Consider the following 12,538-nt stretch of genomic DNA (forward strand, 5'->3'; position numbering starts at 1 on the left):
ATCCAGGTTGCAGTTGAGTGTATTTCTATAATACCATTGTGCAAAATTATTTTTAATTCACACCCTAAAAAGAAATAAGTTTGGCATATTCAAAAGCTGTTACTCACTGAGTAAAATATTAGCTTAACCTGTATGATAAAATACTGCACTCCAGCCTAAGGCTGGAAAACACAGTAAGTTTGTATGATAATTACATAGTGCTTAGGTAACACACACCTGGGTAACACACACCTATAATTTATGATATTCTACCTCTTTGTTTAATGTTGATTTTACTGCTGCATATGGAAAATCAGCATCAATCACTTTATATCAAAAGATTATCCAGTTTTAATCAATGCATTTTGGAACAATCGGTTATCCTTTTCTTGCATCTGAAAATATGCATTTTGCTTGTATGTTAGGTTTTTTTTTATTTTATTCCCACAATTGGTGCCCACTGGACTTACCCTGTTCATATGATTTGGGCAAGGGAGGACCAGATCAACTGTGAAAGACAAATAGTTGAAGTTTTGATATGTTTATCTTCCCCTGGACGTATGTGAATATACCATTATGTAGAACAAACAAACGGAAGACTGGCAGAACACATCCATGAACAAACTAGCAGTCAGAAGACATGATTAAATATCTTTAATTTTCCAACATATAGACAGACTTAACCATAGTTTCAGTAGGGGAAATGTGATCATCCAAGACCGAAACAAGTCCAAAAATGCCAGGGAATTTCTAGAAGACCGGGTACTCTGACAAATTAGCCATCAATAGACATAAGACATTAACAACATAGACTATATATAGGTCGGCAGTTCGGCGGTTCAAATCCCTAGTGCTGCGTAATGGAGTGAGATCCCGTTACTTGTCCCAGCTTCTGTTCAAAAGCATGTAAAAAAAAATGCAAGTCGAAAAATCGGAACAACCTTTGGTGGGAAGGTAACAGTGTTCCATGCGCCTTCAGTGTTTAGTCACATGAACACAGAGATGTCTTCGGAGAGCACTGGCCCTTCGGCTTTGAAACGGAGATGAGCACCGCCCCCTAGAGTCGGGAACAACTAGCACATATTTGCTTTACCTTTATAGACAATGCAAAAGAGATAGTCAACCAGAGAAAAAGGGAACAAGAAAAAAAAACACCACGCAGCTCTCCACCAGCAATCAGCACCCAGATGAGCATAGATTAACTCCGTGTACAGTTAGTCCTTGACTTAAGACCACAACAATGTTTCTGTTGTTAAGTGAGACATTTTTTAAGTCAGCTTTGCCCCATTTTATAGCGTTCTTTGCTGAAGAAGTTTAGTGAATTGCTGCAGTTGATAAGATAAGACCTGGTGGTTAAGTGAATCTCGCTTCCCCATTGACTTTGCTTGTCAGAAAGTCACAAAAGGGGATCACATCGCCCTGGGACACAGCAACGGTCATAAGTATGAACCGGTTGCCGAGCATCTGAATGTTGATCACATGATTATGGGGATGCTGGAAAGGTCGTGACTATGAAAAACGGTTACAACGGCACTTTTCTTCAGTGTTGTCGTAACTTCGAACCGTCACTAAATGAATGGTTGTAGGTTGAGGAGTACCCGTATTTTCTCCACAGTAACAATCCTGGGAGGTGAGTTGGGTTGATGCAGATTGCCTGGCCCAAAGTAATTCTGCCACCTTATTAACATTATACTAGTCCGTTCAGGAATTGTATTACATTCAAAGGGCTATTTCTTCAGAAAGTATCACATGATAACACTCTTATTCATTACACTCTACATGGGGCAGCCTTTGAAGAGTATTCGGAGACTACAACTCGTCCAGAATGCAGCCGCGCGAGCGATTGTGGGTGCACCTCGGTACACCCACGTTACACCTATCCTCCGCGAGCTGCACTGGTTACCGATCGGTCTCCGGATACGCTTCAAAGTGCTAGTCGTAACTTATAAAGCCCTTCATGATATTGGACCTGGGTACTTGAGAGACCGCCTGCTGCCAATTACCTCCCACAGACCCGTTAGATCGCACAGGGTCGGCCTCCTCCGGGTTCCGTCTACCAGCCAATGCCATCTGGCTACCACCCGGGGAGGGCCTTCTCTGTTGCAGCTCCGGCCCTTTGGAATGAACTCCCCGCAGAGATTCGGACCCTTACCCCTCTCCAGGCCTTCCGGAAAGCTGTCAAAACCTGGCTGTGCCAGCAGGCCTGGGGTTGATGAGTTCCCCTCCCCTCTCGACTTGTATGGCTGTATGACTCTTGTGTATTTTAATTACGTGTATTGTGTTTGTATCCCCTTTTCCCCTTTTGAATTGTTCGCCGCCCTGAGTCCCTCCCGGAGAAGGGCGGCATACAAATAAATTAAATCTTGAATCTTGAATCTTGAATATAGTCAATATATATGGTCACCAGTTTGCTGGAGTTGTTCTGGAAAGCTAACAGAACATTAAAAAAATAATTAACAAAAAATAAACACTATTACAGTCTTAGATCCATTGCACAATTTCCCAAAGGCTGCCTTAGACTTCTACATCACTTTTATGTCAGGGAATATAAGCATCTTTTCTTTGGAGATGATTGAATAGCTGTTGCATTTATATTTTTGCAAGTAGTAATACCACTTAGACTTATATATGGCTTCACAGTGCTGTACAGCCCTCTCTAAATGAAGTGTTGTAAGTCAAGGATTACCTGTAGTCCTGGGATATGACCTGCTCAACATTTTTTGAAGATGTCTCTGATTTCAGAGGTCAGAATTTTTGACATATCGGAGAAGGCCATTCCAGTATAACACCCCAAGTTATGGAACAAAGTCCCAGAAACATTGCATTGCCTTTGCTATGTTTCAATTAATTTCAATGATTGCATTACTGATTTAAATTGTTACAAATTTTATTTTTCAATTTTTACACATCCATATTTTACTACTGTTTTGGGCTTTGTAAGGGTTTTCGCCCTTTGTAGCAATATTTATCCTCACATTGCATAATACAGTAGAATTGAATATATTCTGCATTTACGACCCATAATACGACCCACTGAAGCTTTTCTACAATTAAGAGCTAGACAAGGATCAACTCTGCTAAGTGGATGAATGCAAAACAACAAGGCTAAACTGAAGAGGGGAAACAAAAGCATTTTTTTTTAAAAAAAGTGAGAAAATTAAAATAAATCAACGAAAGATGTTCTGTCCTCACTATACATCACCGTGTGTACGTGGCTCGACAGAACAGTGAAACAGCAATGCTATGTATGGGATATAGATTTTTGACTCCAAAAGAACATGTGTCACAGACTAAGATGGATTCTTCTAGATCAGTGTTTCTCAACCTTGGCGACTTTAAGTCCTGTGGACTTCAACTCCCAGAATCCCCCAGCCATCTGGCTGGGGGATTCTGGGAGTTGAAGTCCACAGGACTTAAAGTCGCCAAGGTTGAGAATAGCAATAGTTAGACTTATATACCGCTTCATGGGGCTTTCAGCCCTCTCTAAGCGGTTTACAGAGTCAGCATATTGCCCCCAACAACAATCCGGGTCCTCATTTTACCCACCTCGGAAGGATGGAAGGCTGAGTCAACCTTGAGCCTAGTGGGATTTGAACCGCCGAACTGCAGAACTGCAGTCAATTGAAGTAGCCTGCAGTGCTGCATTTAACCACTGCGCCACCTCGGAACATGTGTCACAGACTAAGATGGATTCTTCTAGATCAGTGTTTCTCAACCTTGGCGACTTTAAGTCCACAGGACTTAAAGTCGCCAAGGTTGAGAAACACTGTTCTAGATGTTTCTATTACCCTGGAATGTTACAAAATAGATTCTGCTTTTTCAAGATGTAAGGTTTCAAAGATCCTAGGAAAAACAATGTTCTAAACAATGAAAGTTTTGTCCCTGGCCATTAGGTGGAGCTCAACACTTGCTGGAGAACAACAACAGTACATACCGTGTGTGTGTGTGTGTGTGTGTGTGTGTGTGTGTGTGTATAACACAAACTCCATGCTGAAGGCATGGCAAAGTCCATTTCTCAATGTATGCTTCCCTAATGGTTCCCAGGGGCTTGAACTGAAGACTGTTTCACATTTGCATTCCATTATTAGCATTTCAAAAACAGCTCTGAACATTTAATAGCATAGGAAAATAAATGGTGCTAAGACCATTGTTTCCACCCCCCCCCCACACTGAAAAAAAGGAAGGCATTTTTCTCTTATTCCACAAAGCCCGAAAACCACATTGCAGAATTTTCTCCGGATATTTTATTTTCCCCTCACCATTTTGTCTATAAACTGTCCTCTCCAAAACGTCTCCCCTTAATATTAGTGCTGCGTACTGAAGCCTCTCTGAGACACCCACACATGTTCTGAGTATTAAACAATTGGGATTTTGGACCGATGTGCATTCATCAGAGCCGAGGTGGCGCAGTGGTTAAATGCAGCACTGCAGGCTACTTCAGCTGACTGCAGTTCTGCAGTTCAGCTGTTCAAATCTCACCGGCTCAGGGTTGACTCAGCCTTCCATCCTTCCGAGGTGGGTAAAATGAGGACCCGGATTGTTGTTGGGGGCAATATGCTGACTCTGTAAACCGCTTAAGGAGGGCTGAAAGCCCCATGAAGCGGTATATAAGTCTAACTGCTATTGCTATTGCTATCATCCCCAATCACCAAGCTGCATCATTCAAAGTCGATTATATAGAGAAGAGTCCTATTTCCCATCTCTGTTTCGCTGCCCTTATTTAGATAAAAACAGGAACAACCAACACCCCCCCCCCCCGGGCCCTTTTAGCATCCCATTCAATCAAATGTTTATGGTTTTTCAATGGCACCCAAAAGTACTGGTTGTTTTCCTACTGTTGCCTGGTTAATCCAGACGGCTGCTGAGTAACAAATTAATATTTTAATTAATATTATTTCTGTGACACTACTTAAAAGAAGAATTTTCCATGGGCCTTCCCTCCCTGGGATGCAGCAAGGGTTAGTTGGGGGGGGGGGGACAAGGCTTGGAAAGTGGGCAGAGAAGCAGACTGTCCCTCCTGTCCTAGTTAGATAGGAGACAATCTCTAAAAATCTCAAATAAACTTCACTTCCTAGTGCCCATCTGTCAAAAGAGCAAAGCCTCCAGCTTGATACTCTCTATTTCTTTCGGCAGAAGAAGGCCAAGATTAATCCGTGACTGAAAAATAAGGTGGCCATGAGGTGGAGACCCGCTGCATTTCCTCCCAGGCCCCACTGGCTACATTATCCAGTGGGCCCACTTAGGCCTGTGGCTGTTTTTTGACTTAATGTCATCTAAACTGGTTCAGTTTGCAAAAATCTATCCTCAAAAATCAAGCTAACTCCATGCTAAATGAATGTATTTGAAATAGTCAGGGTTAAGTGTCTTGCTTTGGGGAAAATAGCCTTCATCTCTATTTCCTCCTAAACAATTGTGCAACATCTACTGTTTACAAGTGGTGGGCACAAGGAAATGGTTCAATATGGGGAAGAATGGGTTGTTTAGTAATTTTTCATATATCTAGATTAGTATATTTCATATATCTAGACTAGTATATTTCATATTTCTAGACGAGTATATTTTAAGGTGACCAGACGTCCCGCTTTTGGCGGGACGCACCCGCTTTCCAATGCATTTTCCCGCGTCCCGCCCGCCTTTTTAAAAGGCACGCTTTTTTTGGCGCTCGCAGCTCCCGCCCATCAGCTGCTAGCTTGCTGGGCTGGCTCATCGTTCTGTTCTCTATCCTACCAGATGAGCCAGCCCAGCAAGCTAGCAGCTGATGGGCGGGAGCGGCGAGCGCCAAAAAAGCGTGCTTTTAGCCTTTTACCTCCTACAAATTTAAGCCAGCCCAGCCTGCCGCTCACTGATTGGAATGGCCTGGACTCCAGCCAATCAGTGAGCTGGCTGGGATGGGAAATTTTCAGCACGCCTGCGCGAGTCTCCATTTCCTTTCGCCAAAAGACGAAAGAGGTTGCAGCTGCGCTGACTGGTGAGTAATCTAATTCTAATCGAATTTTCCGCTCGCCGCGGCAGGAGGAGAGGTTGGGGCGCTGCCAGCCGCCCGCAGACAATTTCCTCTCGCTTCCGGGGCTCCCGCTGCCCGGCAGAAGCCCCTGAACCGCGTGGAAGTTATCTGCGGGCGGCGTCCGTTCGTGATTGGAATCGATCGCCGGGGCTTCTGCTGGGCGGCGGGATCGCAGCCTCTCGCTTCCGGGGGTCCCGCCGCCCGGCAGAAGCCCCTGCCTGAACCGTGTGGAAGTTATCTGCGGGCGGCGTCCGTTCGTGATTGGGATCGATCGCCGGGGCTTCTGCTGGGCGGCGGGATCGCAGCCTCTCACTTCCAGGGGTCCCGCCGCCCGGCAGAAGCCCCTGCCTGAACCGTGTGGAGGTTATCTGCGGGCGGCATCCGTTCGTGATTGGAATCGATCGCCGGGGCTTCTGCCGGGCGGCGGGATCGCAGCCTCTCACTTCCGGGGGTCCCGCCGCCCGGCAGAAGCCCCTGCCTGAACCGCGTGGAAGTTATCTGCGGGCGGCGTCCGTTCGTGATTGGGATCGCTCGCCGCCTCCGAGAGGGTATACAGAACACTATTTACCTAAATGTTCATATATACAGTTTAGTATTTTAGCATTTATTTTTGAAAAAAATCAAACTCCTAAATCATGGTGTATAGCTTATTGCTCCTATCTTGGACATATTTTTTCTGATCAAACATTTGTGTTTACTGGGGTGGTGCATAAAGCTGAAAAGAGTTATTGTTTGTAATTTTTCTACATTATTTTGCTGTGAAAGAAGAGTTTTCTTCTTGGGGATAGATATTGATGGAGATTTCTTGTGCCATTAGGAATTGTTGCAAAGAAAAGATAAAGAATCTTATGGTGTGATATTGGTGAATTTTTTTAAAAAAATAGTCTGTGTTGTCTTTCTGTCCCAAATAGTTAAATATAATTTCATTATGAACATCTGCAGGGCTTCTGGGATTCCCATAATGTGGGAGAGTCATGCCTTTCTAGATCATATTTGCCCATTTGTGGTTTTCTGTCTCATCTGTGAAATTCACAACCTTTTATTTGTTATGTTCTGAATTTTTCTCTTTTTAGAAAGTGATAAGAAATCTACCAGCAATTTAATCTTGACCAGGCATCCTGACTTTTAAGAAGTCACTGACATGCCAGTTTTAAAATTGTTTTTTTTCTTGATAGTTAAGGTCAAAAATTTAAACTTGCTGTCACAACTTTGAGCAGGGTGTGAGATTGTTGATGTCCATTTTACTGTCTTTCAATAACTTCTGTATAATGTTCCAATCAAGCCTCAAATTAAGATGTTACCAACTAGAAAGCCCTAACTTTGTCATGAATGGGATTACTAGCAGGGCCTCCCCAGAAGATATTTAAAGCTCTGGTAAGATAGCTTTGAGGGGGGTGGTCTTTAAATATTTAAGCTGATTTTGGAAAATCTGTAAATTTGAAAGCACAAAAAATGCTATTGGCTTGTTTCCAGATGAGTCATTTACTGTAAGGAGTATAGGCTCAATGTATTTTAAAATAATATTTTATTTATTGTGCATATGATTTTTTAAAATAGTGGTATTCTGTGTTGATTCTTTTTTTAAATTGTCTTAGACTATTTAAAAAAAGATTCTATCCAAAATAAATTGAAACAAGCCATTTTAAAAATTTCTATGCACAATACTTTGAAATGGACTCAGGAGTCATGAGTCACATATCTAGACTAGTATATTTCACATATCTAGACTAGTATATTTCACATATCTAGACTAGTATATTTCACATATCTAGACTAGTATATTTCACATATCTAGACTAGTATATTTCACATATCTAGCCTAGTATATTTCACATATCTAGCCTAGTATATTTCACATATCTAGACTAGTATATTTCATATATCTAGACTAGTATATTTCACATATCTAGCCTAGTATATTTCACATATCTAGCCTAGTATATTTCACATATCTAGACTAGTATATTTCATATATCTAGACTAGTATATTTCACATATCTAGCCTAGTATATTTCACATATCTAGACTAGTATATTTCATATATCTAGACTAGTATATTTCATATATCTAGACTAGTATATTTCACATATCTAGACTAGTATATTTCACATATCTAGCCTAGTATATTTCACATATCTAGACTAGTATATTTCATATATCTAGACTAGTATATTTCACATATCTAGCCTAGTATATTTCACATATCTAGCCTAGTATATTTCACATATCTAGACTAGTATATTTCATATATCTAGACTAGTATATTTCACATATCTAGACTAGTATATTTCACATATCTAGACTAGTATATTTCACATATCTAGACTAGTATATTTCACATATCTAGACTAGTATATTTCACATATCTAGACTAGTATATTTCACATATCTAGACTAGTATATTTCACATATCTAGACTAGTATATTTCACATATCTAGCCTAGTATATTTCACATATCTAGACTAGTATATTTCATATATCTAGACTAGTATATTTCACATATCTAGCCTAGTATATTTCACATATCTAGCCTAGTATATTTCACATATCTAGCTAGTATATTTCATATATCTAGACTAGTATATTTCACATATCTAGACTAGTATATTTCACATATCTAGACTAGTATATTTCACATATCTAGACTAGTATATTTCACATATCTAGACTAGTATATTTCACATATCTAGACTAGTATATTTCACATATCTAGCCTAGTATATTTCACATATCTAGCCTAGTATATTTCACATATCTAGCCTAGTATATTTCATATATCTAGACTAGTATATTTCACATATCTAGCCTAGTATATTTCACATATCTAGCCTAGTATATTTCACATATCTAGCCTAGTATATTTCATATATCTAGACTAGTATATTTCACATATCTAGACTAGTATATTTCACATATCTAGACTAGTATATTTCATATATCTAGACTAGTATATTTCACATATCTAGACTAGTATATTTCACATATCTAGACTAGTATATTTCACATATCTAGACTAGTATATTTCACATATCTAGACTAGTATATTTCACATATCTAGACTAGTATATTTCACATATCTAGACTAGTATATTTCACATATCTAGACTAGTATATTTCACATATCTAGACTAGTATATTTCACATATCTAGACTAGTATATTTCACATATCTAGATTAGTATATTTCATATATCTAGACTAGTATATTTCATATATCTAGATTAGTATATTTCATATATCTAGACTAGTATATTTCATATATCTAGACTAGTATATTTCATATATCTAGACTAGTATATTTCATATATCTAGACTAGTATATTTCATATATCTAGACTAGTATATTTCACATATCTAGCCTAGTATATTTCACATATCTAGACTAGTATATTTCACATATCTAGACTAGTATATTTCACATATCTAGATTAGTATATTTCATATATCTAGACTAGTATATTTCATATATCTAGATTAGTATATTTCATATATCTAGACTAGTATATTTCATATATCTAGACTAGTATATTTCATATATCTAGACTAGTATATTTCATATATCTAGACTAGTATATTTCACATATATATAGTCGAGTATATTTCATATATCTAGACTAATATATTTCATATATCTAGTCGAGTATATTTCATATTCTAGACTAGTATATTTCATATATCTAGTCTAGTATATTTCACATATATATAGTCGAGTATATTTCATATATCTAGATTAATATATTTCATATATCTAGTCTAGTATATTTCACATATATATAGTCGAGTATATTTCATATATCTAGATTAATATATTTCATATATCTAGTCTAGTATATTTCATATATCTAGACTAGTGAGGCCCACAGATGTGTAAAATATCGCAGTAATCACTTGAGGGATGTTAGCTATCCACAATTTGGGCCAAGCCTTTTCTTAAAAATCAAAATGTACAGTACATTTCAGCTGAGGCTGTTAAAAAAAACCAAAAACACCACACCTTTGTGAGTGGTTTTGTAAATATGGTGTAATATTGCCAGGAATTTTAACTACTTAATGATAGGATCAGTGGGTAATGTACAGTCAATCGCTCCTGCCGTTTGTGAAAGCATTTTGAATAATTATAAGCCAGAATAATGATGCTGGCGAGAGATTAAGGCGTTTGAAGCACATGAAGTAAATGTGTATTGCCAAACAGAAGCTTCCTTCTCTAGTTAAAACTGTTTTCATGTCTTTTGTGGGAGAAACATTAACACACACACACACACCCTTCAGTTATTTTGTGTTAAATCGGCGGTAGAAAATACGAGGAGGCGTCTGAGGTAACCTTGAACCGTTTATTCAAACAAGAACGAATAGAACATCAACTGTGAGTAGACCGGCCCCTCTCCTTCGTCTGACAGCCTTTTATACTCGGCTGTCAAATAGTTCAACCAATAGACTCGCGTATGACAGCCCGGCAACCGGCAGGCGCGTCTGATTGGCTAAGACACGCCTGGCTGCCGCCAAGCAGTCATTCGTAAGTCCGAGGACTTACAAGGCTACAACACTTTGAAGAACTTCTAAAGAAAGGGGGTTATTCCCTCTGTCTTCTTTCCATTTCTCCTTCTTTAAACAAATATTACCATTGTTTTGTTTTTTTTGTTGGTAAGTATGACATGTCTCCCACTTCCATGAAATTAGACTTACATTATATTTATGCAGTAGGTTATTTATTGGAAGCGGGCAGATACGGTTATTAATGCTGGCTGGGGATGATGGGGCTTGTGATTCAATACATATGGAAGGCCAGCGGTGTTCTCAGGAGGGGATTAAAGAAATAAGTCAAGATGGCAGCTCTGGGTACTCAGTTGAAACCTTGTCTTTTTATTCTGTGCCAAAGTGACCTGAGGCGGTGTTGATCCAGGTGTTAAAATTTGCTCAAGGCTGAGGATTTTTCTTTGGGAGGTGATGGTGGTGATAAAATAATACGAAAATAAAAAATAAAAGTAGAAACTGCAGAAAAAATAATACAATAAAAATCTGAAAAGAAAGAACTATAGTAAAGGTATGGAGGAGAGGAATTAACGGTCTTTATCTGTATACCACTCCTTGCAAAGGGCCCGATAGGAGATTGTTTCCTCAGATAATCTGGGGGCAGTTTTGTCTTTTCAGAGGAAATATGTAAAATGTCAGGCTGATTGGTGGTGTATTTGTGCTATGAGGACGGGCAACGTTGTAGGAAATCAAGGAAGAGGTTTTTTTATTTATTTTTATTTTTATTACATAGACAACACATGCACACAACAATGAAAACACACACACACACACACACACACACACAAACCCCATCATCACATACAGCATGTCGTTTGGTTACAGGTGTTTTAATGTTTATCATTCTTATACATTTATTATTTCATTTAATAGGTTATAGTATACAGTTTGGGTTGCTTTGTTTACCATCCCTTCCTCCTGTTGTAACACCACCTTATTTTCCCTTTCTTTTCTCCCTCCCTCCCTTCTCTACTTTCTTCCTTCCTCCTCTCCTTTCCCTTCCTTCTTCCTGTGCCTTTCTCCTGCTCTTCCTCTTCCCATTCCTACCCTCTCTCCTCTTTCTCTCCTTTCCATCCTCCTCTCCTTACCTCTTTCTTTCCACCCTCTCTCCCTTCTCTACTTCCTTCCTTCCTCCTCTCCTTCCCCTTCCTTCTTCCCTTACCTCTCCTTTGCTCCTGCTCTTCCTCTTTCCCTTCCTACCCTCTCTCCTCCTCTTTCTCTCCTTTCCATCCTACTCTCCTTACCTCTTTCTTTTCACCCTCTCTCCCTTCTCTCCTTTCTTCCTTCCTCCTCTCCTTCCCCTTCCTTCTTCCCTTACCTCTCCTTTGCTCCTGCTCTTCCTCTTTCCCTTCCTACCCTCTCTCCTTCCTTTTCTCTCCCTTCCATCTTCCTTTCCTTTCCCTTTCCTTTCTCCCTCCCTCCCTTCTCTACTTTCCTCCTTCCTCCTCACCTTCCCCTTCCTTCTTCCCTTACCTCTCCTTTGCTCCTGCTCTTCCTCTTTCCCTTCCTACCCTCTCTCCTTCCTCTTCTCTCCCTTCCATCCTCCTTTCCTTTCCCTTTCCTTTCTCCCTCCCTCCCTTCTCTACTTTCCTCCTTCCTCCTCTCCTTCCCTTTCCTTCTTCCCTTACCTCTCCTTTGCTCCTGCTCTTCCTCTTTCCCTTCCTACCCTCTCTCCTTCCTTTTCTCTCCCTTCCATCTTCCTTTCCTTTCCTTTCCTTTTCCTTTCTCCCTCCCTCCCTTCTCTACTTTCCTCCTTCCTCCTCTTTTTCCCCTTCCTTCTTCCCTTACCTCTCCTTTGCTCCTGCTCTTCCTCTTTCTTCCCCCTCTCCTTAGAATCAAGGAAGAATTTTAATGGAGCTTTGGAAGAAGATGGTTAGGATCCCAGCAAGGAGCTAGTAAGATCAGAAAAAGTGATTTGGCAAACAACTGGCTGGTGGAAAAGTCTGAAATGTTTGGGAAGGAGAAACCAGAAATAAAGCTTAACCAAAATGTGGAAGGAAGGAGGGAAGGAGGGAAGGAAGGAAG

The 12,538-nt window shown here is 40.0% G+C and overlaps 1 protein-coding gene across 3 annotated transcripts in view; it reads right to left on the minus strand.

Moving 5' to 3' along the window:
- The window catches only part of LOC116518470 (putative lysosomal acid lipase/cholesteryl ester hydrolase), a 96,449-nt gene that overhangs the window by 35,423 nt on the left and 48,488 nt on the right, over nucleotides 1–12,538 (minus strand). The window lies entirely within an intron of this gene.

This window comes from Thamnophis elegans, chromosome 15 (genome assembly GCF_009769535.1).
Source record: "Thamnophis elegans isolate rThaEle1 chromosome 15, rThaEle1.pri, whole genome shotgun sequence".
Lineage (NCBI taxonomy): Eukaryota > Metazoa > Chordata > Lepidosauria > Squamata > Colubridae > Thamnophis > Thamnophis elegans.